Consider the following 26,789-nt stretch of genomic DNA (forward strand, 5'->3'; position numbering starts at 1 on the left):
CCACCGTCTAAGGTATGCGTAGAAACGGAGGTTTGCTGCGCCACACCAGCGTCACGCGCTTGCATTGTAAACACGGAGGCAGCTGAGGCAAGCAATGGACGGGTCACCACGTGATCAAACATGGGAGCGCCCACGGGAGCGCCGGGAGAAGGGTCAATAGTTACCCAAGTTGGCGTCAAAGATGTTCATTGAAGAGCGGCATACACCAAGTGGCACATAACCAGTGTCCCAAGTTGGCATCAAATAATTTCTTCGAATAGTGGTACCTACCTATACAGACCCGCGTCCACAGTGGCCCATGTCGCTGTGATAGACATTCGTTGAAAGCGGCACGTATGTACACATTGTCACCTACTCAGTGATCCAAGTGGGCCCGATGGTTGGTTTCAAACCCTGTTACCTCAGCACAGCAGCCCGATGCTCTGCCCGTTCGACCACTCACTGCAGTGACTCAGGTAGGCGGGTAAACAGTTACATGCAACGTACCAACATATATACACGGATGCAAACACAGACAGATAGACAGACAGATGGATGGATAGATAGATAGATAGATAGATAGATAGCACTCGGAAAGTGCGTGAAATAGATTGACATACATACATACATACATACATACATACATACATACATACATACATACATACATACATACATACATACATACATACATACATACATACATACATACATACATACATACATACATACAGACAGACAGACATCAGACAGACAGACAGACAGACAGACAGACAGACAGACAGACAGACAGACAGACAGACAGACAGACAGACAGACAGACAGACAGACAGACAGACAGACAGACAGACAGACAGACAGACGGACAGACAGCACTCGGAAAGCGCGTGAAGTACTCTAAGAATGCTAACGCATTACCACTTTCTGCGGTAAAATATAATAGAATGTGTGAAGTGCGATTACTCGACGACGAACTGAGATTGAACAAGAAATAGCGATAGCTAGTGCCTTTGCAGCGACTTACAGGTTTAGACTTTCCTCGCTATTTTCACTGATTCCATGCGTCAACAGTGTTCACAGTAGCGGACACTTAAACACAGCTAAATGTTGACCCGCCGTGGTTGCTCAGTGGCTATGGTGTTGGGCTGCTGAGCACGAGGTCGCAGGATCGAATCCCGGCCACGGCGGCCGCATTTCGATGGGGGCGAAATGCGAAAACACCCGTGTACTTAGATTTAGGTGCACGTTAAAGAACCCCAGGTGGTCGAAATTTCCGGAGTCCCCCACTACGGCGTGCCTCATAATCAGATCGTGGTTTTGGCACGTAAAACCCCATAATTTCATTTTTTTTAAATTTAGCTAAATGTTGCACATCACCCTTTTGCACTCACTCTAATGATTCTTGCCTGACTGCGTAAGTTGTGCGCCGCGGACTGGTAGGTGATGGATTATAATCATTCAACGATATCAGAAAGGTTGGCAACTTTTGACGGTGACTTTCACACAAAGCTTTACAGTAATCGAAGAACAGACAGAAATGACGCCCGCGTGCACACACACACACACACACACACACATACACATACACACGCACACACACACGCACGCGCACACACACATACACACGCACAAGCACGCACGCACACACACGCAGACAGACGGACTGCGGGACGGACGGACGCAGTTTCAGATCATATAGTCAACGAAATGTCGCCCTATTCACCGTTATCGTCGTGGTGCCGTTAACTGCTATGTCGTAGAAAAATAACGTAAGGATGTCCAGAGAAGTGTCTGTGGCTTTATGACTCCATCATCCAGTTCGTTATCATCCCTGTCGTCAGTGCGCACTTTAGCTTGCTCGTGGAGACAAAAGATAGGCTGCAAGGCGCGGCGCCACCCTTATCCCAAACATATAACCGCGTTGCTTCGTTACAGAAGTATATAACCACGTTTCGCATGCATGGAACTTCGTTTGGGGGGGGGGGGGGCGCAGGCATTTAGCGGCGAAGTTTCAGACTCTTGCTCGAGGGGTTTCATTTCTAAGTGGGTGGATATCTCAAGTGTTTTCCTCGCCATGTGCTGTTCTGACCATTTACGAAATGCTTAGAAAAGTCCATGGAAAGGCCCACAGCAACGAGAACATCTGGACCAAAAATACCATGTCTGCGCACCGCTGGCACGATTAGTGCACCGAGGACAAGAGAGCTGCGCCCGACACCGGGGTGACTGCTGGTCCTCTATTGAAATCGTTATGAAAAGTTTGTTGCATTTCCATCAATTTTTTATTGCCTTTAACGTACTTTTTGTTGAGATGCAACTGGATCTATTGCATGATTTCTGTTAGGGATGGTCCACACAAAGCACGTTATGGTTCTGTACACAATTAAGAGATCCAACTGGACTAGTTGCCATGGCGACGACTGAAATTATGAGTCTTGGATGAGCGAAGTGTTTGTCTCTCTCGGCTTTTCTCTCCACAACATATACTAATTGTCATAACTTCGGTTCAATATATATATATATATATATATATATATATATATATATATCATATCGTAAGGAGCCAACAAACGACGACACCAAGGACAACATAGGGGAAATTACTTGTACTTACTAATTTAATTAAAGAAATCATAAATTAATGGAAATGAAAACGGATGAAAAAACAACTGTCCATAGGTGGGGAACGAACCCACGTCTTCGCATTACGCGTGCGATGCTCTCACCATTGAGCTACCGCGGAGCCGTTTTTTCCATCCACTATCTGGGGTATTTTTATGTTTTACAACTAGAACTAACCATGGGAGTGTTAGTCAGCGCCACCACTCACACACCTAGGGGTGGATGGGGAACATCCTTTCTGCCACAGGCGTCATGAGCACGTGATCTTTTTGGATGATGGCAACTGGTCAATAAAGCCACATATGCTACCTGAAGGCATCAATGTTGCCGGATTCGAGCCCTCGTTATGTAATGAACTAGAAGAAAGGGAACCGAGGGGCCCGATTTTTATTAATCATTCATATATATATATATATATATATATATATATATATACTGGCGGCACACCTGTCCACGATCACTGTCATTGCATTTATGTTGCTGTTGAAGCCTGTATATTATTGGGTGTGCTTACTGAACGTCGTACATCAATCGTTAATGGCCTACTTGCACAGGCTGCGCACTGGGCCTATTTCGTAAGCAGTGAGGTGCATCTTGGTAACCGATAGCTGACGCGGAGAAGCCGACTAATCACATGAACTGGCTGACGTATGGATATTTCATGTCCGTACAGTGAGATTAAATTTCGTGCTCCCTTGTAGTTTTTCTTGCCGTTATGCATCATCGCCACAGCGAGAAACCTTTACAATGTACTCTAATAAACGAGCGGGATGCGGCCGTATGCATATTTTTGTTCGGCAGATTACTCTGCAAGCAATGGTCTCGGACACCTATTACGTATTCACATTGCGGATCCATGAGCAGACACAATATGAAATTGAAGGATTCTTCCATACCCGTATTGGTTGCCTACAGTGAAGTAAAAGTACTTCCTTCACGAATCACTGAATAAAATGAGTAGAAAAGTCTATTCGCAAACCCGCGTTTACGCAAAGCTAGGGGGTACATTGGCCATCGACGATTCCAGAAGGGAAAAAAACAACTATTTTCTTGATTTCCTTCGGGCCGCGGCAGGTCGAAAGCTCCGGCTAATGACAAAATTACGTAAAGGATTGCTCGCTGCGCGACACGTCAACACAATCTCGCAGGAATGACCGAGGAGGTCACGATCGATCCACACAACACTCGTTTACAGCTGTCACTTAAGCACGTGACCCGTGATCCCTGAAAATCAGAGTAGCAAACGAGAAAATACGGGAGTTTTCGGCTTCGTTATGAGTGCCGTTGAATAGCGTACCCAACTCCCTTAGTTCCTGCTTCTTTTTTCGCCCCTCCAAGTGCTCTTTGGTTTCCAAACGGCCTGCCAGTCGTTTGACCCTTTCGCTTTCTTAACTACGATCTATGCTCCCTTACAGCCACCGTGGCCGCGTATCTCATCGTTATATTATGCGCTCACTTGCACACAGTTGCTCGCTAATGGGGGGCTCAGTTGGGTTCGTAATTACGCGACACTTCGGCAATTACGGAGCGAAAAAGACGGAAGATGCCGAGCAGCTTCTCTTTTTGAAGCGCCATCTTCAAGTACAGGGAGGCAACATCGGCAGTGGACCACTTTCGCTCGCCGCTGGAACCGCAACAGGAGGAGTAGGCCGAAAGGGCACCGCTTACGAAGTAACAAGTGGCTGGAAAGAGAAAGAACTGGTTTCGGCTCCGAGGCGGAGGGGATCAGATGGGCGAGCAGGAGGAGGGTGTTCAATTGCGAGACCGCTGCTCCATACCCTTCGCCTCCCTCATCTGAGGGAGTCGGTCTCCTCTCCTCGCAACACTCATACAAGTAACGATAAAGCAGCTCATACCGGCAAAGGTTACATCAATTCCCGCTCTAGAGAGAGCCGCGGCTGTGCCATAAAAAAAAAGTAGGAAGAATAAATAGAAAGAAGGAACGAACGATTGTCTACGTCGAGGAAGAGCAGAGGAAGGTTTGCCGCTTTCTTCCTCCCACGTGGTGGTACACAATTAAGGAACGTGCGAATGCTCTAGAGGCGAGCGTTCTCGGAAAGGAAGTAAAACACAGGAGGGCGGTAAGCGCAACCATTTAAAGGCCCCTCGTACAAAAACTCCTTTACCGCAGCCTCCACTTCTCCAACGTTTCCTTCTGCGTAGCTCATCATCTTCGCAGCGATCCTCCTCGAAGCAGCCTGACACCGAGACCTAGCTTCCCTCCCCCTCTCTCTAGTTCGCCCCCCTCGTTCCCCGGTGAAGCAAGCCTGACAGTTCGACAGGCCACTGCTCTCAAAAAAGGAAACGAAAAAAGCGAGAGGAAGCCGAAGACATTAATGCCCCTCCCGCAAAAAAAAAAAAAAAAAAAAAAAAAAACTCCTTTAGCGCAGCCCCCCCCCCCATATTGTGACTTTCGTTCGCAGCTCCTTCACGTAACCTCCTCTCGAATCGTTGCCCCTCGGCTTCTCTTTCCTAATACACTTCCTCTCTCGCGTGCCTCTCCCCACCCCCTCTCCCATCATGATTCGCGGCCGATCCTAGCTCGCTCGTTGCGTCTTCGTACGCGCTCGCTGGCAGCGCACGCGTTCGTTTAGCGAATGGGAAGGAAGAAGGGTCCGGCCAGCACAACAAACCGGGCCAGGCGATATACTACGGCAAGGACGGCCGGCTGAACCGGCTCGGGCGCCGCTGTTTCTCCGGCTTTCCGGCGGCTCAGTGTAACACCACGCGACCCTCACCGTCCGTATACGTTCCTTCCATCACTCCCCCCTCTATACCGGCACCCCAACCTCCCCGGTCCGGTGGGTCGCAAGTCGGCCGTGCGGTTCCATGTGGAGGCCTGTCCTCCTTCTGAGACCAGTATGTATCGGACGCTTCATCGAAGATGACGACCTCAGTGTTCGACTAACCGTTGCTGCTCCCGGCGTGATCGGGGAGATACCGTTTCGTGCGGCGTTGCTGGAAGCGGTGTAGTTTTGCATCTTAGACAAGCTAAGATGTTGTTGTAACTAAACCTCTGGCAGTGTGTGGCGGGTTGATCGACCTATGGATGGTGGAGGGTTCGCCGCTGGTGCTACCGTGCCGGAGTCCCGTACTGCTGCTTGACTTCTGGTTCTGGTTCGGAACTTGGTGCGAGTACGTGTATGGCAACTCCTCGGACCCTCAGCGGGTCGTAAAAGGTGAGAACATTGTAGCCAACAAATGGATCGCCGTAGTCCTACGCGCTGCCCACGAGCGCTTCCTCCCACGTGGTTTCGAGGCGCGCAATTCCGCGTTGGCGAAGGTTTCTGACCCGTTTCGGTTTCTTTTTTTTTTTTTGGACTGCACGCGGCACAAGTGCCTCTTTGTCATTGTTTTTGTAACGTGTCGAGAAACACACAGTGACGAAAGACAGAAAGAAAACGAGACGGGTCAGCAACTGGAGCTACGTGTCTAACTTTTTTGTGAGACTTCCGCGTAGCTGTACTACGTCTCATGAAATCCGTATTTTGAGACGCGACAGACGAGTATTCCAGCTATGCGAAGTGCAATTGAACGTGATGTATCTCGTTCCCTTGTGTAAACCTAATTTTGGTCTGCTTGAAGTCGCCGTTCGGTTAAATGAGTCCAAGGTCCTTCGCTTGCGCACGCGTGAATAGGTCATTGAAGCGAACTCAAAATACCCCGCTGCGGTGAGGATGGGGCTTTTCGTGGGTTCGCGGGTTTGCTTTTCGGTAGCGGTGGCTGTATTGCGATGAGTATAAGGGCCCTCGTGTTATGCAGCGTGTGCCCGCAATGAAGAATTCCCCAGGCTCTATACTAACGCACAGCTCCCTATACTAACAAATCTTTTAGAGTCCCGGAATGGGTTTAAAGTGACGTGGCGGTGTTTCGAGTGAGTAAGAGAACCTGTTATTCACCAGTTACACCGTAATATCGAAGCGCCATTAGGAAAATGATTCCCATTTTCACGTTTAAACTGCGTAGTGAATTCTAGGGCGCTATGCCGTATAGCTATTCAAATGCGTGTCTATTCTATTTGTCAGTATCGCCCTCCACGATTGGTCAAACATTTTCGGTCCACTCCCACTTCGCCTGTCTGTCGCGCGAATTCCAGAAAACTGCGAAGACTCCCCAGCTGATATGACGTGTTCACATTGATTACGCATAATTAGGCGAAAAATGTTTCGTATTCGACAACTTTTTTCGCCATTAGCGCCCAGCTATTAGTCATAAGTTTTCGGGCTGCGCCCACTTCGCCTGTCACACAACGTGAGAGAACAGCGAGAACTCACCACGTCAGTGTGACTTGTGCGTATTAAATGTGCATTAATATGCTGAAAAAAAAAGAGAAATTTTTCGGAATAGCCGGGGACTGTCTCTTTCCGAAAGGAATAGAAGTCCTCCGGCCGATCGCTCTGACACTGGGTACTTGGAGCTGCCAACGAGAAATACATTTATTTGCGTATAATAAGTTGTTTCCATGGTAGCTTAACGTTGCCGAGCCTTTTTGGTACGTATACGACATCGCGATGCTAAGTATTCTTCGCTGATGGTCCCTTTTAGCGGTATATTTAACGTTACTTCGCAGGTCACCGTGATTTTCGACCAGCCACCGCAAAGCTGAGCAATGGGAAATTGACAAATCACAGACTCCGGCGCCGCTCTCCTCATTCGGTTATCTACTTTCATTGGGCTAGCTCGTCCCCACTAAAGCTACTTCTGCGCGCCCCTCGACTCTTATCAGCCTATTAGGTTACGAAAAACCTGTCAATGCAGGTTTTTCGTAACCCTGTCAAGGCAGTGCAATTCACTTCGAAAGCAGACAAACGTGATGTCATGCAAGCAAGGAGAGCGTTTGGGCTGTTCAGCCAGGGCAGTTAGTCGCCGCCCGATACTTGCGTCGGTGTTTATGTAAAGTTCACGTCAGGACATTGGAATAAAATCAGAATGCAATAATCTTACGTTATGTGGCCGCTACTTAGTAAAAGGAAAGGCAGATACGACCAAAAAATTAGATCATTAAATTGGTATAAGCGTATCCATTGCGACGAGGCGTCAATCAATGCGTGTATCTATTTGTATGTCAGACAGCACGAAATGCGATGAATCTCGCGCCACGAGGTATAAAAGCAACCGCTGTTACATGATTGAAAACGAAGTGCCTATGGCAGCAAGAAGAGTGGTGTTAGAATTCGAGGGCCGAATTCACAAAGCTTTTTGTTCGTAAATGCTCTTTTTCTTTGTGATTTGCCGGTTGTCTGCGCTATTATTTTCAACATCACGATTGGCCGGCGTTTGCTCTTATACGTATAGCACTAGCGTACGAACGTTTTTCTTTTCTCTCTTTCTTTCTGGCGGAATCGGGGAGGGGGGGGGGGGACCATGGGCCCAAGTTTAAAACGGGAAGTTATCGCGACATAAAATTTATTTATCTTGTGCCATATATGCTCGGGGTGTATGAGGAGAAGGTAGGCTGGGGAATACCCACCTCAATGATGATGCCACCACTCGGGACCAACACACGCCACTGGTGCAGCTAGAGCCCGATAATGAACGGTAAATGAGAACATATCAGGCCAAGTCCCATCAGTCATGACTAACATACTCGTGACCGTAATAAGCGGCGATGACATCGGCGTCACTGCCGGAGATGCCCGTGTCCTGTTGACAAATAATTCGGTGTGGACAAGTTGTGCGAGAGCCCTGGTTCGCGGATCTGCAACGATCCTGGGGAGAGCGTGAATGTGTCCACGTGGTCCGCTGTAGAGACACGTAATTACCGAGCACTGATCGTCCGCCGAATGAGCGGTAGAGATGCATGCGGGTGCATTTGGAGAAGCCTACCTGTGGGAGATAATCACATGAGAAGGCAGAAATGTTTTATGCCGGATGTTACGTGATCATGTAGAATCCCATAACATAGCCTCACGTTTTCTGTTTATGCGCTTGTTTTTGCGCTGATTTGCTTTATTTTCTTCAGACTGTTGAAAGAGATAGGCGAAGGAAAAAGTGTCACATGGGCCCCATGAACACTATATCATGCAATAGTACTAAATTAACGCATGAGAAAACACGTGCTCGGAAACCGGAAACACACATTTCATGCGGCGTATCTGACAGAAAATGCGCCCGCGTAACTTTCTAAACCGAAGAAAAGAGGCAGTGGACGCAAAAGCAAACGACGTTATACGCTTTTAGTTTTTTTTTTTAGATATCTTCCGGTTTTTCTTGCCGTCAGCTCTCACCGATCATTCCGGAGATAAAAAAATGAAGGCGAAACAGAAATGAAGGGAGTGAGAGAGCCTAAGAATGATTTCCAGATTCCGTTCGGTGTCAGCAAGCGCCCGACGATGTACAATGTTGTCCCGCTTTGTTGTAAACAGGTATTTCCGATCGTCCTTGCGGGAGTGATCATTACAGTCAAATCGAGAATAGCAAGAAGGTTGAAAGAAGGCCAGCTCCACAAAAATACTTTCGCGAATGGCTTCTGTACCTCGGTCCCTCCGACTCACGATCCCCTGCAATCTCGGTGTTTTCTTTTCAGTTTAGCTCTCTCACTTCTCTCCTTCGACTTCGAGGTAGTCGTCAGGAAAATTCCTCGAACACTGTAGGTGCTCGAGCTGTGAAAGCGTCTCGAATGTCCGGCAGCGCTACTGAAAGAATTCTCTAGGAACAGAATAGATTGTTGTTGTTGTTGTTGTTGTTGTTGTTGTTGTTGTTGTTGTTGTTGTTGTTGTTGTTGTTGTTGTTGTTGTTGTTGTTGTTGTTGTTGTTGTTGTTGTTGTTGTGGTTGTTGTGGTTGTTGTCTGAGTTCTCTAATATTACCGGTACCAAGCGGCATAAAATATATTTTTTTTTCAAATAGGAAATCAAGTCCCGTTCTTATGCGCGCGAGCGTGAGGTTACGAACACGACGAACGTGCCTGTACGAGGCCACCGATTCGATTCCCAGCGCGGCGGCTGCATTTCGATAGAGCCGAAATGCGATAACGCTGACCACGTATTTAGATGTGGCTTCCCGCTAAAGGAGCTCAGGCGGTCAAAAATTAATCCGGAGCCCTCCCCTGCGGCGTTCCTGATAATCCTCTGTGGAGTTTGGGGTCATATTAAACCCCACAGTACACCTGTGGCCATAAAGCGACTCTTTCACGTCGCCACTAGTTCTTAATTAGCATTTGCAAGACATATTTAATTTTACGTTGCAGGCTTCAAAACATAACGGCATTTTCCGCCCCTATGCACCTGTGGCCATAAAACGAGCCTGTCACATCGCCGCTGTAGTGTCGAAAACGCCTGCCAGTAATCTTTCTCCTTAGTTCTCCTTAGTCCAGGGAAACCCACGGGTATTCAGCCAATCGGGAACGAGAACCAGAAGAAGGGCTGGTTCAATGTGCGCCGATTATCGCCTTCGGTTCAACGCCGCCTGTATGGAACTGCGGCGATAACATTGGCAGCGCACAATGGGCAAGACCTGCTCCACTCTCTGAAACACACAACCGTGGCTCCCGGTCGGGAATGACTGACAGGATTCCTCATAGAAGGATTAGTCGCTCACAATAGACGAAAAGACGCGAAACCTGCAAGGCGGTCTCTTACTTTAAACGCACTTGCGATACGCTGACACGTTAGCCGCGGTACAACGTTTCTTGACCTATACGCCCCTGGATTCTCTGCTCTCGCAGAACAGTGTGAACTGATAATTGGCCCGTAAGAGGTATTTAATCGAATCATCCTCATAATCATCCTATTTTATCTCCGTGTACATGACGAAGGCTTCTCTCACATCGATCTCCAATTACCATTGTCTTTTATCGCACTCTGCATCCCACGTCGTCGTACGTACGCCTCCGCCGTCGTATGTGTGTCGTATTGTATACACTAAGGAAAGCGAGTCGAAGTTTGTAGGGGCACAGTGCCCCAGAGAAACGCGATCAACTTTTCACGAGAAAGTCGTAGAAATCGAGGTCGCCGGTATAATACTCGACCGGAGAGGTTCTCTTTCGACGAAGTCGTGCGGCAAAGCAAGGCGCAGTGAAGGCTGAGCGCAGAGTGGCCCAAATTAGCTCGAAGGTCTCCGCTGTGCTTTCGCCGAAGCCAGTATAGGTGACACGCTAAACTTCCCTTTCTTTCTTTCCTTTTTTGTGCTTTCTATAGTCACATAGGCGAGTGGAATCTCTGCGGCCAAGTTCGCGAGGTCATGAAAGCGCCCCCAAACTTTAGATAAGACTCGAAGCCAAAAAGGCCACTCCGAGGAAAAGTGGCGATACATGTTTTCGTGAAATCGGGGCAGCATTTGCAACGTTGTGCCTGGTTATGCACTCTAAGAGCGGTAACATTTATTAAGAGGAGCACATTTTCACATTTTTTTACGGGTAAGTGGCACTCTACCGTAAATGTACAGTTTTGCCCGGCGTAACTGATATTCTGTCGTATGTGAATGCAGTGCACGTATGTAAGATGTGGTATGCGCATAGGATCTGAAACAGTCATTTATGTCTGTGACATATTATACATATCTAGTGTATATATAGTGTAGGGGACATTTAAGTATTTCTAGGTTTTGACATTTCACTGTAATGTCATTTCATGACGAGTTTCATTTTAAATGTGATGTCGCAATAATTTTGCCATATTTGTGTTTCTCTTCTGAAAAGGAGTCTAGAGCCGGTGTCATGCTTTGGTGCCAATATCGCCTTATTTAATAATGTCAATTAAAAAAAATAAAGACAAAACATTGACACGACTTTGCAGAATCAGATTCCAATTTCCAACAAAGCTGTTTCTTTCGAGTAGTTGTATTCGGAATTTCAGTGGCGTATAATTAACTACATACTTTAAAGCGTTGCCCACATATGACTCAACCGTTTGAAACCTTACGCGCATATAACGCTTTCGAGCACTTGATTCAGGAAATGTTTACAAAAGCTGTATTTGATCCACATGCAATTGATTTCGCATACAGATCTGGCCTAATGTTCCACTCGTTTTTGCTAAATTTTGTCTCTGTTTCATGCACGGTTCTCCCACGACAGAGGGCAAACTTCTGTGCCACTCGGAAAACACAGATATAACGGTACGAATTGTTTGCATGCGTAATTTAATGCTAAGGCCGCAATAAGTCCGCACACTTTCAAGTTCGCCTACGCATTACTCATAACCTGCTCCTAATTTTAACAAAATCCAAATACAATCAAAGGTGCCTTGTTTAGTTCACCGATGACTCCGGTGAAACCGACTATATGAACCTCGTATAAAGCATCAAATAGTTAAAAATAACTAGTAAGTAATTATATACAACGCTCCTAATTACGCCAGAAGCAGTAAAGTATTGCCACAGATTAGACATAAAATTCCGCTCATCTCCAGAAAAAATGTAAGTTCGATCTAACGTACAGTTCTTCCGGGACACTTGGAAACATAACGCAAAGGGGCTGTGTTAGTCTTTCGAGCACTTGGGGGAAGGATTGCTTTGCAAAGGCTACAATTCAAGTGCAAACATTTACCTTCGATGAATGTATTGCCTATAATGTTAACCTTGTTCTCGGCAAACATTATCTCGGTGACCAGTTATAGGTTTTTTCCAAGACGGCCGGCTGAATTCTGAGCCGCTTGTAAAACACACTCATAAAGCTTCGAAGTGCTTGCATACGTAATTTATTACGAAGGCCGCAATCAACCCGCCCACTTTGAACGTTGCCGCAACATCGCCCATGACCTGGTCTCTACGTTCAACAAATATGAATAAGCTGCCTCGCTAAGTTAACCGAGGACAGTGGGAAAACACATAGTATAGAAACTTGATATATTGCACGAATATATGTAAACAAAAGAGGGCTCAGTAATCTTTGCAACGCTCCTAATTAAAATAGAAACATAAGACTTTCGCTTCACATTACACTAAAGATGCTCCGGCAATTAATGTTTCTGAGCGCCTCTAGACGCACTAACAGCTTCGCTGTAAGATAACGGAAAGAGCAGCGCAGGATTGATGACTTTTAGCTATTATTCTTCAATTATGAATGTAGCATCGACATTATTAAAGTTTGCGGCGACAGCAACGTGTACTTGATCTTAGCGCGAGGAGTAGCCATGCTTTACATTCTGCAACATGACACTCGGCGCCGCAGCCACACATTAGTGGCTCTGGTATATTTGGTTTGTATTGTTGTAAGCTGTAGGCCTGACTTTAGGCTCCGTAACTTTGCGCCTGATAGTAAGACTGTTTAACTGCGCATCAAGAATTTTCAAGGCATATTGCGATTATATGGGGTGAAGAGTTCCGGTGACTATATAAATGTCAGAATGTGAAATGGCGTTCCCGACAACACTGGCAGGTGTTCGGAATGTTAAAAAAAGAGAAATAGAAAACAAGTCATTGTTTTGCATTGCGCCATAGGTCAGGAGGTTTTTTTTTTCCCTGTAGGCTAGACTCTGGAAGAAAATACAAAAAAGACAAAAAGGAAGCCGCCCCATCGTTTTCTGCCGGCTGTGCTGTTACATACACATGCAACGAGTCTCGACCTTGGTATCTGCAATCATTCTTCTGGCCTCTTGACGACTGCGCCATGCGAGCATTAATCATGCGGCCTCCATTCACAATGGCCTGGTTCTGCCCACGAAAAGAAAAAAAAACAAGAAAAAAAAAAGCAAAGCAGAATAACATTGCTGCATGCATGAGATCACGCGTGTTCTTTCCTTTAAAAAAAAAACTACTTGGAATAATTCCATGTTGCATGCGTCAGCACGCATCTTGTGGCCTCAAGAACTGCTCCGAAATTCCCTTTAAAATTACGTAGAAGCTTCCTTGAGCCGTACAGTATACAGGGTGATCAAAGTTAAGTTGACAGGTTTTTTTTTTAGTTAGGCGCTGAGACGTACGCGAAGACGACCTGTGCAGTAGGGTTATGTGTCGTGGGGGACACAAAGTGAAATAATAATTATCACTCTTAATTAGCAGTGCAATTAACAGAACTAAATAATTAATTTTTGACTGGCTTCAGTAAGCAGGCAGGTTTGTATTGAAAAGTTAGAGGCAGTCGTGTTTATACAGAGTTCCACTTGGCAGAATTCTTCTAGCGTATCCGTGCTTTGAGATATCGAACTGCGAAGTTTAATTGCCGTTCGCATGATTACGTATGCGAGACAATGACGACCGGCGCAAAACTCCGCCCTTATGTGACGCGCTTTTTGCGCATGGCATTTAGTCTGACAACGGGGAGAAGACATGGGCAAAAGTGATAACTTCCCCCCTTTCACTCTCGGCTGGCGTAATTGCAAAGCACAGAAGTCGTAACCGCTATCAAAACACGAAACCGCGCCGCCTGTAACGATGGTAGCTTCTGTTATACCGAGATAAGGGAGGAGCTTTGCGCCGGTCGTCACTGCCTCGCATGCGTAATCATGCGAACGGCAATTAAACTTCGCAGTTCGATATCTCAAAGCACGGATACGCTAGAAGAATTCTGCCTAGTGGAACTCTGTCAAAACACGACTGCATCAAACTTTTCAATACAAACGTGCCTGCTTACTGCAGCCAGACAAAAGTCAAATAATGAATTTTTTTTAATTGCACTGCTAGCAGCGATAATGATCCTCTAACTTTGCGTCCACCTCGCCACATAACCCTAATGTACAGGTGGTCTTCACCTACGTCTCAGCAACTAATTAAAAAAAAAAAAAAACCTGTCAACTTAACTTTGATCACCCTACATATCAAACATTGGGGCAGTGCTGGTGGTTTCCTTCATCCGCGGAAATGGTCTATATAGACCAGACGCAGAATGTAGTTACCCGCTGCTTGCGTTACCGCCGGTTTAGCTCGATGGCTGCGGCGTTCTGCTGCTCAGCACGAGGTCCCGAGTTCGACTCCCGCCAGCGGAGACTACATTTCGATGGGGGCCAGAATGCAAACACGCTCGCGTACACTCGACCAAATTTCACGTTAAAGAAACCCAGGTGGTCAAAATAAATCCGCATCTCTTCACTGTACACGGCGTCCCTCATAGCCCAGTGAGGCAGTTTTCGGGTCGTTTAGCTGCATCATTTAATTTACACATGTGTTTTTTTTGTGCGTTTGTGTGACAAAAAAAAGAAAGAAGTAAATAATTCAGTTGCTGACTCTGCATATCTGTTACTAACTTAAAACAAACCTCTTGGAAGCACAATATGCCTACGTACATGAATGTGAACTGTAAGGCTGTAGAACTAAATTAGGTTAGGTAAAAAAGAGGCAATAGCGAGATACGGTGGCGACTCTTGTGAAAAGTTCCGTCACCGACTTCTCGTGGCGTCAGACATTTTTTACGGCGTCTCTTGGTGTATAGTTATTTGTTGATAGGTAAAGGATAAATATTCTAACCGAGCGATCAACTCAATATAGGAAGTTTTGAAAATTCTTGTTTTTCTTTCTTTTTCTTTTGTTTTTGCACCAAAGCGGTAAAAGGCGAAAAGAAAAGCCGTGTTTGAACGGCACCGCAAAAAACAGACGCAACGCGGTGAAGAGGGTCCACAAAAGACTACATTTTATTAGCACCATGTATCGTAGTCCATCTTTGTGATGCGCCTGTCTTGCCGCGCTGCCGCTCAAACATGCATTTCAATAAACTAACCAAGCATGGATCTTATTAATAAATAATAAAGAAATGACACTGAAATCTGTGACGTTACTCTGACGTACAGGCGCTGCGGTTCAAGCTTGAAATTTAAGTGGGAGTAGTTTGACCTCCTTTTCTTCAGCTGCTGATTAACATTTTCACTCTGATGGAACAGGGAAACAAAGTTATGGATGAATACTTCCTGAGTATCAACTGGTTTAGCCTTTCTCTTCAGTCTCTCTTTGTGTTAGTAAACGCAGCCACCCGGTCCTAGTTAAGGACTTAAGGTATAACCACGACGGTGGTTTAAGCAGTCTGTGATTACCTTGCCCCTGCTTCCACAGCCGCGATCGGCTCCTCTAAACTGATACATACAATGAAGAAGAAGAAGAAGAAGAAGAACAACGACAACAACAACAACAACAAAAACAACAACAGGGAAATAAGTTCGTGCATGTTTATCTGGGACGATATAGATCTCTCCGTTGTCCACACACTCTGAATATTAGTCTTCCGTATTGAATGCATTTTGCTTGTCCTGTTGTTTGTGACCGTGACCGTCCGTCATCGTAAGATTTCATCATAAGAACGTGCGTGGTTGCTTTGGATGTGTTCATGCATATGTGTGGGTGTGGAGGTTGGGAAAAAAGGCTGAATTCGAGGCCAGAGACATGTGCGTCATAGCTCTCCAACGCCACGTGACCGATCTCCGCATACCAAGCTTGGACTGGCCAAGCCGACTGCTGCTTTGGACTTTGGTGATGCGAACCGAAAAAGCCAGCGTGCTTGGCTTTGACTTTCACCGTTGCTCCTGGCTACTTTGATGACGCAGTACGCAGCGATCACGAGGGTGTATTCGGTGCCGGAACACGTGTGTGACTGAACGCAAAATGCTTGTGCGGTTGTAATCGCGTAAGAGAGAGGCGAGGCTCTCCTGCGACGGGGCAACGTCCACGGCCATGCACGCTTTTAGCTGAATCGTAGCGGTCATTTGTTGGCAACAAAGACCGCTGCGAAAGTGCGGGCAAGTGGTTCTTCTCGGTTGTCGCACGGCTTAGATGGTACCTCGTATCTTGCCGCGTAATCTTTCCTACCTCGGGCCTCGTGAACTGAATCGCTCGTAGTAAACTTAACCCTCCCCCCGCTTTACCGACATCACCGTCGTCGTATTGCCACGCACTTGAGGCAGTAATGTTTCCCCCGCTGCTCTCTATATAAAGGCTGGAAATGTACGCTTAAGGTGCAGCGATTACGTTCATGTTATTTAATGAGTCATGATCGCTATCACGAGAAGGAAATTGCCGACAAATGAGAATAGTTTGGAGAAGATACGGCAGGCATCACCAAGTCAAGAGCAGCAGCTTACCGTTGTCAATAAAAAAGTAAAGAGTGTATAATCATACCATTGTTCCGTTATTAACGTACTACGCATAAACCACAGAAATGCAGTTGGACAGGACAGCGTCTGGAAACTTATTGGTTTCCTCCTGTGCTGTTCAGCTGTGACTGGGTTGCTGTGATGGAATTGTGCTGTGCGATATCTCGGCCCCTCCATTCCTGTCTGCTCTGCAGCAATAAATAAATAAACCACTGACTATAAAGATAACATAATAAAGATAAGGTTGTCATGTTGGGGCGTTCTAACTGCTGTCCTCGCCCGCTGAACCAATTTGGCACACACTTCGCAGCCTGCGAAGTGTGCATAAAACGGCGTTTCGTTAAAGACGTAAGTGGAACGACAGCGCCTTTTTACGTCAATTTTGATGGCGCATATCTCGCAAATGTTGTCATCCACAGATTTTTATTCAAGTGCATATGCCTTGCAGTCTCTTGCAATTGCACTGTTTGCCGTAAAGTAATTGATTAAAAACTAAATTAGTGCTGCAGTTTTCCGATTAGTCGATTACGCACTTCGATTTATCGTGCAAATAATGTCCGCTTCTTCGATTGAACCGGATAAAGTACTAGAATGGTGCTATCTGCCAGAGGCGATTTTTTAAAAAAATGCTTAGAGTCTTCGCAGTAACAGCTGGGTATACTGTAATGTTTTTTTTTTTTTTTTTTTTTTTGCCTGTGTCGTCGTGCTCACACTCGTGAGCACGACGACACAGGCAAAGTTTAACAATCGTGGATAGCGCCGCCTTGGAGTTTTTCGCCGCTATGAAAACGGAGCCGATTTCTACCGAACATGAACGAGTTAACCGAGTCGGCGTGTCGTATTTCTTGCGAGACTTGTGCTCGAGCTTGCAGAGCGAGCTTGTCTTAGTAACCTATTTATTTCAGCTCGATGATTAGAACGCTCTGGCGCATTTTACACGTAGTGGAGCTCCTTAACACTTGGATGCAGCCGGCTGCTCAACCATGTTTGCAAGAAAGTACCTCAAGGACACTTCACTACGGCCTTATCTTACATCTTAGAAAATACCTTAAAATAAGTTGTCTGGCGCGGATTCAAGGTGGGAACGTAACAACCTTTATTACACGCACTATACGCTTACGAACATGGTTGAAGCGCGAAACTTTCGAAGGAGTCATTTTGCAGCTGTATTCGGAGCCATAGCGTCACGCAACTTTAACGGCGTTAAGGAGTGTGACATTAACGCGAAAATCCATTTGAACGAACCCTCTGCCAGTGCCATTTGTAGAGAGCAGAATCTCTATGTACACCCCTGCTATTGTAATGAATTATAAATTAAGAAAAGGACCACAGCACAATATTATATGCGAGCAGAAAAAGAAATTCGACGCCACTTCTGTACACACTGATTTTTCTACAATTTCTCAGTCCATTTTGAACTGATATACGTGCTTCGGTTGTAACAGGGGTTGCTTTTACAGATGATTGATTGCTCGCGAGCTCAGTTTGATGAGAAATGCCCGTAGTCTCGAATGACCCTCAATATGAATTCGTAGATAAACGTTCATATTTTTTGACGCTGGAGTTCAAGACCAGGACGTGGTTTTTATTCCTGTATTTTAGCTGCGGAATGCAAAACATGTTACGCGAGTGTGTACAAATAGTATGGTAGAATAGGGGAAGAGGGATGTGGAGGATGGAAAGGGGGGGGGGGGGCATGTGCCCGGTGTGCGCACTTTTGACTACGCCACTGAAAATCAGTATGGGTCTTCTTTACAGCATCGTACAACAGTCGAGTTTGATAAAAATTTTCCTTTCATGAACCTCTATGTCCCCATTGCGGGCTTTCGTAGAACTGGTTTGCCATAACGAGACATGGGTGCAAGCTAAGGAACCCCAAGTGGTCAGTATATAGCTCAGAACCATCTGCCACAATGTTTAGCGTATCCGAATGTGCTGCTTTGGCGCGTGAAACTCCGCCAATCAATCAACGAGAAGAGGAGAAACAGAGGGGCTCGATTTTTGTTAATAACGGCCATGTAAAGCCAACAGTCAATGAAGCCAAGTAAAGCATTGGGGTAACTCGCGGTTGTTGAAATTTAAATGTAAAAGAAAATGATGAACTTCAACCACAGCTAATCACCTCTATGCTTTCCTTGGCTTCATTGAAATGGTCATGGTTAATGAAAATTGAGCCCCTCTGTTTCTTCTCTTCTCTTTCATTCATAGCGAGTGTCTCGAATCTGAGTCTTGATGCCATTAGGTAGCATGCGAGGGTTTATTAGCCACGTGCCTGCTATTCTAAGTTCACGTGTTACGTGATGCCATCGGGCAAAGAATGATGTCCCGCTTCCGCCCGCCATGGCCAGGAGTGGCTCTGGCTAACACTCCTAGAGTTACGTCTAGTACACATAAATACAGAAGGTAGTGGACGGATTGATGGCTGTCGCCTTAGCACAATTGGTAGTACAACGCACGCGCAATGCGGAGGTTGTGTGTTCGTCTCCCACTGGCGACAAGTGATCTTTTCGTCCACTTTGGACGAAAAGGAGTCTTTGGACAGTATAGCGATAAATATTGGCGTCATCATTTCGCACCAGGATACGAGATGACTGACCTTCGGGCAGCCACACTTCGAGCCGTCTGTAGCCGTTTCGTCATCAATGCGTGGCCCACCCCTTTGAGTGAGGCAACGTTTGGTCAACGAGCATAAAGCACTCTGCGGTGGGAGTTTCCTTGATCCCGGAAATTACCTCGTGCCCAGAGGGTGTGTATCTGGTCATGTTTACAGCCTTTCTTCTCGTTTCTCATGCGCACGTAAACACCCGCGAGGTGTCGCTTCCGGCGCCATCGTTTCTTTACGCCTACTTGGCGTCCTCCGTCCTCGCGCCCTCAGCACTCTGCGTTCCCTCTCCCACGGCGTCTCGTGCTCCCTCGCCTTTGCAGGTTTTTCGCAAGGCCTCCGCTTGCTGAGCCAACCGCGATGTCATCCGTTCGTCGTGTTCGTTTGGCACGCGAACCCACAAAACGTAGGTCACTGTGTCAACACAGGAGTCCGTTTCGCTTGGAAGGCTCCAGCCGACCTTTCGTTTTTTTTTTTGTTGTTGTTGTTGTCAGACTTTTTCTGCTCGCTAGGCCTTCTTTCCCTGTCACCCACTCTGCGTCGCCCGCTTCTGCGTGCCGCCGTAGCGTTTGTTATTGTGATTTTGCGATGTGGCGGCCTTGGTGCTGAACTGTCGCAGTGATTGCTCTTGATATTGTTACCATCGCTCCATTAGCCCTTTCTTTATAACGTCGTTTCCGCGTACTTGATTGTGTAGCGCTCGTAACCGCTGTAGAACTCGTACCCTCGCTCACCACCATCTTGCTCTTATTTTCGAGTGCTTTCCCTCCCTTTCTTTATCCAATGCCGTCTGCTCGAGCGGCAACCCTCACCGTTATTTATTCTCGCAGATTTTCTTTTCTGTTTTTTCTCTCTATTGCACTGTTTGCTCCGACCGTAACCTTCGTCAGCATCTTTTCCTGTATGACCTTTTTCTTTTTTTTTCCTTTTTTCGGTAGTGTCCTTTTCTTTGCTTTCATTTTATACGTCGTCTGCTACCGCCGCTAACCCTCGCCGCCATCTTTCATCCGAATTTTGTTCGGTTTTTGCTCCACTTCTGCTATACCGTCAACCGTAAGTTGGAATCGGCCGCGGTGGCCCCAGTTCGTGTCGCCTCTTGCGTGCGAGCCAAACATTTGCCCGTATTTCAGGGCCAAGGCTTCGCGTGATAAGTTGATTTCTTTCCTCTTAAGCGCTTTCCAAACAAACGGCTTGCCGCGGTGAACTGCTGCGCGCTTTTTAAGCGCACCGATGCGTGAACGGAAGACCCCCTCCCTCTCTCTGATTTTTGAGCACGCTATACGGGGGCGCCTTTGGCGAGATTGTACAGACACCGGATCCGATCTGTGCCTGCCGCCCGGCCGCCATTGAAGCGTATAGTATAGTTTGAAGAGGAGCTTCTGAATCGCAGGGATGGCGTGCACGTTTGTATGCTTCCGAGCGAATGGGCGTACCGGTTCACCAGGAAACAGGGCCAGTGATAGCGCGTGACGCCTTTGTGCTAACATTTCCCGCGGTTTTTGAATGGCGCGTTTTCTTTTATACTCGGCATATCCCGAGCCGAGCTTTATCGGGAGCGGCGCAGTTGTGAGTTTTAGAAAAGCGAACGTAAACAAACCTAAAGACATTGCGTGTACGTAAAGAGATAGCCTTCTCTGCACTACCCATGATCCGTGTTGTTGCCTTTCTGTACGTGGTTCACTGCCGTGCATTACCTAACGAGTTTAACTTATACGTAGAGCTAACGTATGCCCTAATGATTAGCGCTGGCAAACATGGCGCCACCTTTTACTCTCGCTTGAGTGTGAATTGTCGTTATGGCTGCACTCTCACTGTCCGTGATCGCAAAAAAAAAAAAAAAGAAAACCGTGGAAATAATCTTTTCGCTGCCTCCAAGCTCACCTGGGGCTGAATTCACAAAGCTCTTGGTTCGTAAGTGCAGTTTGTCATTGCTAATAATATAACGCTTCGCTAGCAATGTAACGTAAACAACATCGCGATTTCGCTGACATCTCCTATATAACCAACAGTTCGATCAGAATCTAAATTTAAGAGTGACAAAAGCCTGGTCAATTTTGGTGTAGTTCGGCGATTCTAAGGCCTAATTCGCAAAGCTTTCTGTTCATAAGTGCCCTACTGCCATTGGCCAGCCGCCTTCACTAATAATATGTGAAGAGAATAATGGGATCGGGAACAATTCCAGCGTAATATCTTTCTGTGAATACGGCTCTGCTGTTCGTAGTCCTTACGCAAGACGCGTTGACATTGGGATGACACGTTTAGGGTTATTGGATTGTCTTGACTTGGGCAGATTTGACGCCAAGCACTAGATGGCGCCACCTCCTTTAGCGCTTTCCCTTCGCTCTTTTGTTTTCTTTTTTTAAGTTTTGATCTGTTAACAAATAGAAGTTCTTCAAATTGCGTACCCACTAAGTCATAAAGTGACCAGCTCAGCACTCGCCTGCGGCAGCTGGGACTGTCTGATTGACAAATATTTGATGATACTGAAAATGTTCGCAACGTTGCTCACCAGCGTTTCCGCACTTTATTTCAGGGGGTGCTCACAGCGCGCTCGCGACCTTTTCACAAAGTCGCGACCGGCAAATGGTGTGCACTCTATAGGTTGCCTTGCTATGCTTCCACGTGACGTTCGATTATCTTTGAACCTCACTCCGACGAATGGGTGGTTTTTAGCGAATGCGGTCACGTCACCACGCGTCTCCCTCAACTGAAGACGAATTAAACTGCATCCCGTTCTGCTATCGTAGCGACGAAAAGCGTGCCTAAAGTTCTAATTTAGACGCTGCCGTCCTTTTTGCTGAAGCTACTTCTACTCCGAGAAAGATAATCCCATAGATATGGCTACATGTGGGCACAAATCTTCAGTAAGATAAATATCTTTTTTGCATCGTTCAATATGGAGAATGGCGTGGTAACGAGATGATAACCGAGGCGATTACCATTCGTGGAAAATACTCACTTAACATAAAATTTTGCCAATACGAACCTGGCCGAATTCAACAAGCTTTTGTTTTCATAAGTTCTTCTTGCCATCGGTCTTCGCTAATAGTATGTTCATCACCATGATTGAATGTAATGCACTCTTATGAGCAATTAAAGCCTAAGACCTTCTTTGTAAATACGAGTTTTGTTACAAATTGCTTGCTTTGTCCATGCCGAGATCGAAAGTCACGTTATCGCACATCACGATCTCAGTTTAAGTTCCCCACACTTCTAAATGAACTATCTGAAATATACCCAATAGACGCTTTGATGAAGGATTTGGCTTAACATGATTTGGCTTAACTATAGATATCACACGGAAACATTAGGCTTAAGGGTGTTAGTGCCCCCGCTGTACGTGCTGTTCGATACTGTCCGTATATTATATATTCGACACGCATTTTGCACTTATATATAATCGTTCTATATATATACAGCCGAACTAATGCGTGACTTACCGAACGCGGACGTGCGGCAATTTGCCGCGCATCGCGGCTCAAGCAGTGAACTTCGCTCCGAGTGGCTCGGCACTCAGAAGCGTGTCCGAAGGCGGGTCGCTGAAATGAAGACTTAAAAATAGATGACGCGTTCCTCGGGCGCCCGCTTTCGTCGCACGCGTCACTCTAAGCGCTCGGCATAGACTACTACGTAATCACGAAACAACAGGAGCTGCCGCCAACGGGTAGCGCTTGATGCGCTGACTTCTCTACACAGGCATAAACATCTTGAGACGCACGCTGATGCTGTTCTTCTTGATGGCCGAAAGCTTCCTCCATGTATGAAAAGTCACGATTTCTCGAGCGCGCCGCTCGTCGCTCTGTCACGATGAGAGCTGTTACGCGGCTTCGAGAAAGGGAAAGATGACTGACCCAGACCAGCGGCCGTGTATAAGCGTGTCGTGGAATCCGGTGACTGCCCTGTCGCGAGGACTGGGCAGAAATCTTTCAAAGCGAACAGCTTTCTTTGGCTCTTTCACCCGTTCTTCTGGCGGCCGGTTAGGGCGGAGGCTCCGGACTTTCACCGCCAAAACAAAGGCGCTGTAGTCACGTGTTCTCGCGCAACAGTTGTAGGGCACGTTCGTCGCCGAACACCCACCGTAAATATATATGATTAAACAAAAATCTTTAGGCGACCTTACTATTCCCTTTAATTGTCTTTAATGGCGCTAGCCCCTAGACGTCTTTCTCCTACCACTAACAGAGAAGCAGCTGACGACGTGTCCTAACGCGCCGGCGGAGCGCGCGTTGGGACACGAACAAGGAATGGCTCATACCGCCTTAAGCAAACGATCATACCCCCGTAAACGCGGCCTCCCCACTACGACGACAGAAGAGAAGTAAAATTCAGTGCTGGATTCATGTACAGCAATGAAGTCAGCTGTGGAAGAAGATGACGACGCTCGAGTCATCATCTGATGATGATAGTCAATCATGCTAATGATGAAAAAGACGTGACGCTTAATTGGCCCTGTCCTTAACTAAATTTGTGCTCCTATATCATATCTATCCTATACAACTTTTAACTTGAACCATTACCTCTTTTCAGATGAGTTTTTATTATTCTCACGATTTGGGAGACACCTCAACTTCCGGTTGCCTGAGGCCGACTTCCGGTGGGCTCCTTGAGAAACAATCGGCCTCCTCGATTATCCGTCTCTGACAGTCCCGGAGTGTCCAAGAAGCTGCACACGCAACGCTTATTGCCGTAACCAATCTCACTATCTTTGCCGACCTTAATTGCGATTAGCATCCAATTCCCCGCGGTGTCATTGCACCATCTATGAGGTTTGTATGCGCGCTGGGCTCCTGCCATCTCGCGCTTCCCACTGGAACGCTGCACCATCTAGCGGTACCGTCATGAAGTACTGGCGTACATGGCGCGTGCGTCATAATGTTTGTCCACACTAAATTGTCTCAATAGTTAAGACGCGGGTATAGATACCGCCCAGCACCGGAAGTAACCTAAGATGGCTAATCGCATTAATAAATATTTTGTCGAATTTCATTGAACATTCAGGCCTGTTGTGAGGCTGTGAAAATAGCCAATGAACGGCAACGTGAAGGGAAAGCTCGGCTCCGTTGTGGAAGTACCTTCGCTACATCGTATGTGGCTTTGCGTGTATCGAATGCGTTGTAATACGCACGCAAGACAGTGCACGATACGTTATAATCATGTATGCACTTGTATAGGTACATCACCCTGTCGTACGCATGCGCAATGGCAAATATATCCTATGTCTAGCCTGTTAAGCCTAACAATCGTTATGCGTGCTGCAACTATAGCTGGGGGGGGGGGGGGTATTCTGTAAGAGTCCACCTTATGGACTGTCCATTTCGGCTGTCGCTGATTGGCTGCAGCTGTACGAGCGAGAAGGAGAATGACTGGGGGCACCTGTCTCCTCCTCACTCGTGCAGCTGCACCCAGTCAGAAGCGGCCTAAATCGACAGTCCACTAGGTGGACTCTCACAGACTAGGATAGCAGTCGCCTTTCACGCCGGCGCTCCCACCGTTCTATTATCGTTGGGCGCTCCCACGACTGCCTACAACACACGTGTGACGGACAGCTTTGATGTAACCCCGCCTAGAGCGTCCTATTTGCCAAAGATACGCACGGGCTATGTTAGACGCCGTATCCGATGGTTGTGTAGTTATTGTGACAGCCTTAACGTGGCACTTAAATTGCTCTACGCAAGGGCGCTCTTGCAGTGTGCTTCTGTCGAAATGCGGCCGAACCTGCCCGGAATCGAACCAGACACCTCGTACCCAGCAGGATGATTCCGCACGCTTTAACCGCCATACATGCGACGCGAGTTGAACGGTCTTCCAGGATGTGACAACCTATATTTCGCTGCCTGCGTGTTCAGCTCAAGGCGCCTCGGCAACTTCATCGCGATAGGCGCAAACGACCCATTGTCTAGACTCTCCCGTTGTGCCGCGTGAAGGACAGCGCTTTAAAAGAAGATGGCGCTGTCGCCGGGCGACGAAGATGATCGATGCGGCCATTTTTTTACAGACACGCTTTGCGCTCGACTCCGGGATTAGAGATGCCGACGCTGAAAATGCATTAACGGAATACCCGCCAGTATAATATGCGGGTGGCGTGACATTGAGATATTTCTTGATTCTTTTATTGTTGTTTGTTTCTTCGTTTGTTTGCTTGATGTTGCGTCTCTGGCTGCCAGAAGTCGAATAATGTTTTTCGCATTAGATACACACGGACTGCTCTCTGTACCGTCCAGCAAAGGCAACAGCTGTGCTTAAAACTACGGCTACTGGGCGATTATTCATTGTCCCGTGGCACAATACTTGCACCATGGCCTTGAAGCAACTCGCTTAGGTTGCTATGTCACGCCTCCTTTCTTTTTCTTCTTTTTGCTCTTGTATATGTCAACGCCTGCATGTGCTAAAGTGTTCCTCTCATTGTCATTTTTCTTTATGCATGTTAACGCAAATTCATTATTGTTACTATTATTACTTTTATTTTGCATTGAAGTGAAACAACACAACAGGGGCGCTGCTTCCAACCCCTGCATTCAGTATAACCTCGGTTTTAACTCTACCTACTTACGCAAATACATTTTTCATTATCTTTTGATGCACCCATCTTCCAGAACGCTGCGCAGTCCACTGCAACGTCGATAATTTCCACGCCTGCGTTCGTGTCGTCTCGCTCCGACGCTTGGCGTGCGTGTCGGTCCACCCGGCTGCGCTCGACAGCGTGGCAGGGCGCTCAATGCGGCAGCAGGAAAAGGTGTTCTGGCATGCTCGGGCCAATCGTCCTTGGCTCCGGTTTACTCGCATTGGAGGGGCCACGGCTATTACGGCCGCTGATGACGGCTATGAAGCGACGGAGGAAGGAATCGTGGTGCCAACACGCAAACCCGGTTGCGTCATGCCGTGCTTATGTTGTGCACGTCTGAGAGTGGCGACGGAGAAAGCGAAAACGAAACGTATCAGTCTCGGTTCGCACCTGTCTGGCCGCGATGGCGTGAAGCAAATATAGACGCAAATGGGGGAAAGAATGCGCGGCCAATATCGTTTTGCCCAAAGCATGAGAGACAGCAGTCTGTTTAGTCAATTTTATACAACGCGCTGTCCTGCGATACATTAGGGGAGCAGGGAGGCTCCAATAGCCTCAGCCACATTACGTATCCAATTCGCACTAAGTGTGCGGTGCGTGGCGGGTCGCTTTCAGCTGAGGCTGGCCAGGTTAGCAGCAAAACGGGAACAGGATCTTGGGACCATGGGTTCATATATCGCAGCTGCAAAAGGCCGCGAAAGCGCTGCTGGCATTTCTCACGGCTCCCGAACTGAGTGACCAGCTGTGATATAGAGCGGAGAACTGTCACTACGTCGGCGATATCAACAGTTGAATTTCTCTACTTCTCCTCTTTCCCACTGCAGGGTAACCAACCGGGCTCACTTCCGGTTAACCTCTTCGCCTTTCGTTTAACTTTTTCCTTTCTCTCTTGTCGGAAAAGATATAACAACGTTTAAACTAAGCTTACTAATGGGCGCTTTGTAAAGCTAGGCTGTCGAATGAAAATTTCGGAACTTGCAATTGTCTTGGACGTTGAACGGAAGATTTCCAATATCCGCATCATTTATGACATACGCGACACTCGAGTGGTGGAGCTGCTTTAAAGGATGA

General features: G+C 47.0%; 1 protein-coding gene across 1 annotated transcript in view; it reads left to right on the plus strand.

The window, feature by feature from the left end:
• Positions 1 to 5,122: 5,122 nt before the first annotated feature.
• LOC119465829 (carbohydrate sulfotransferase 1) overlaps positions 5,123 to 26,789 on the plus strand; it is a 59,700-nt gene continuing 38,033 nt past the window's right edge. Inside the window, exon 1 of the mRNA XM_037726301.2 lies at positions 5,123 to 5,780. The gene's annotated coding sequence lies outside the window, so the exon portion shown is untranslated. The remainder of the gene's footprint in view (positions 5,781 to 26,789) is intronic.

Source organism: Dermacentor silvarum, chromosome 10, assembly GCF_013339745.2.
Source record: "Dermacentor silvarum isolate Dsil-2018 chromosome 10, BIME_Dsil_1.4, whole genome shotgun sequence".
NCBI lineage: Eukaryota > Metazoa > Arthropoda > Arachnida > Ixodida > Ixodidae > Dermacentor > Dermacentor silvarum.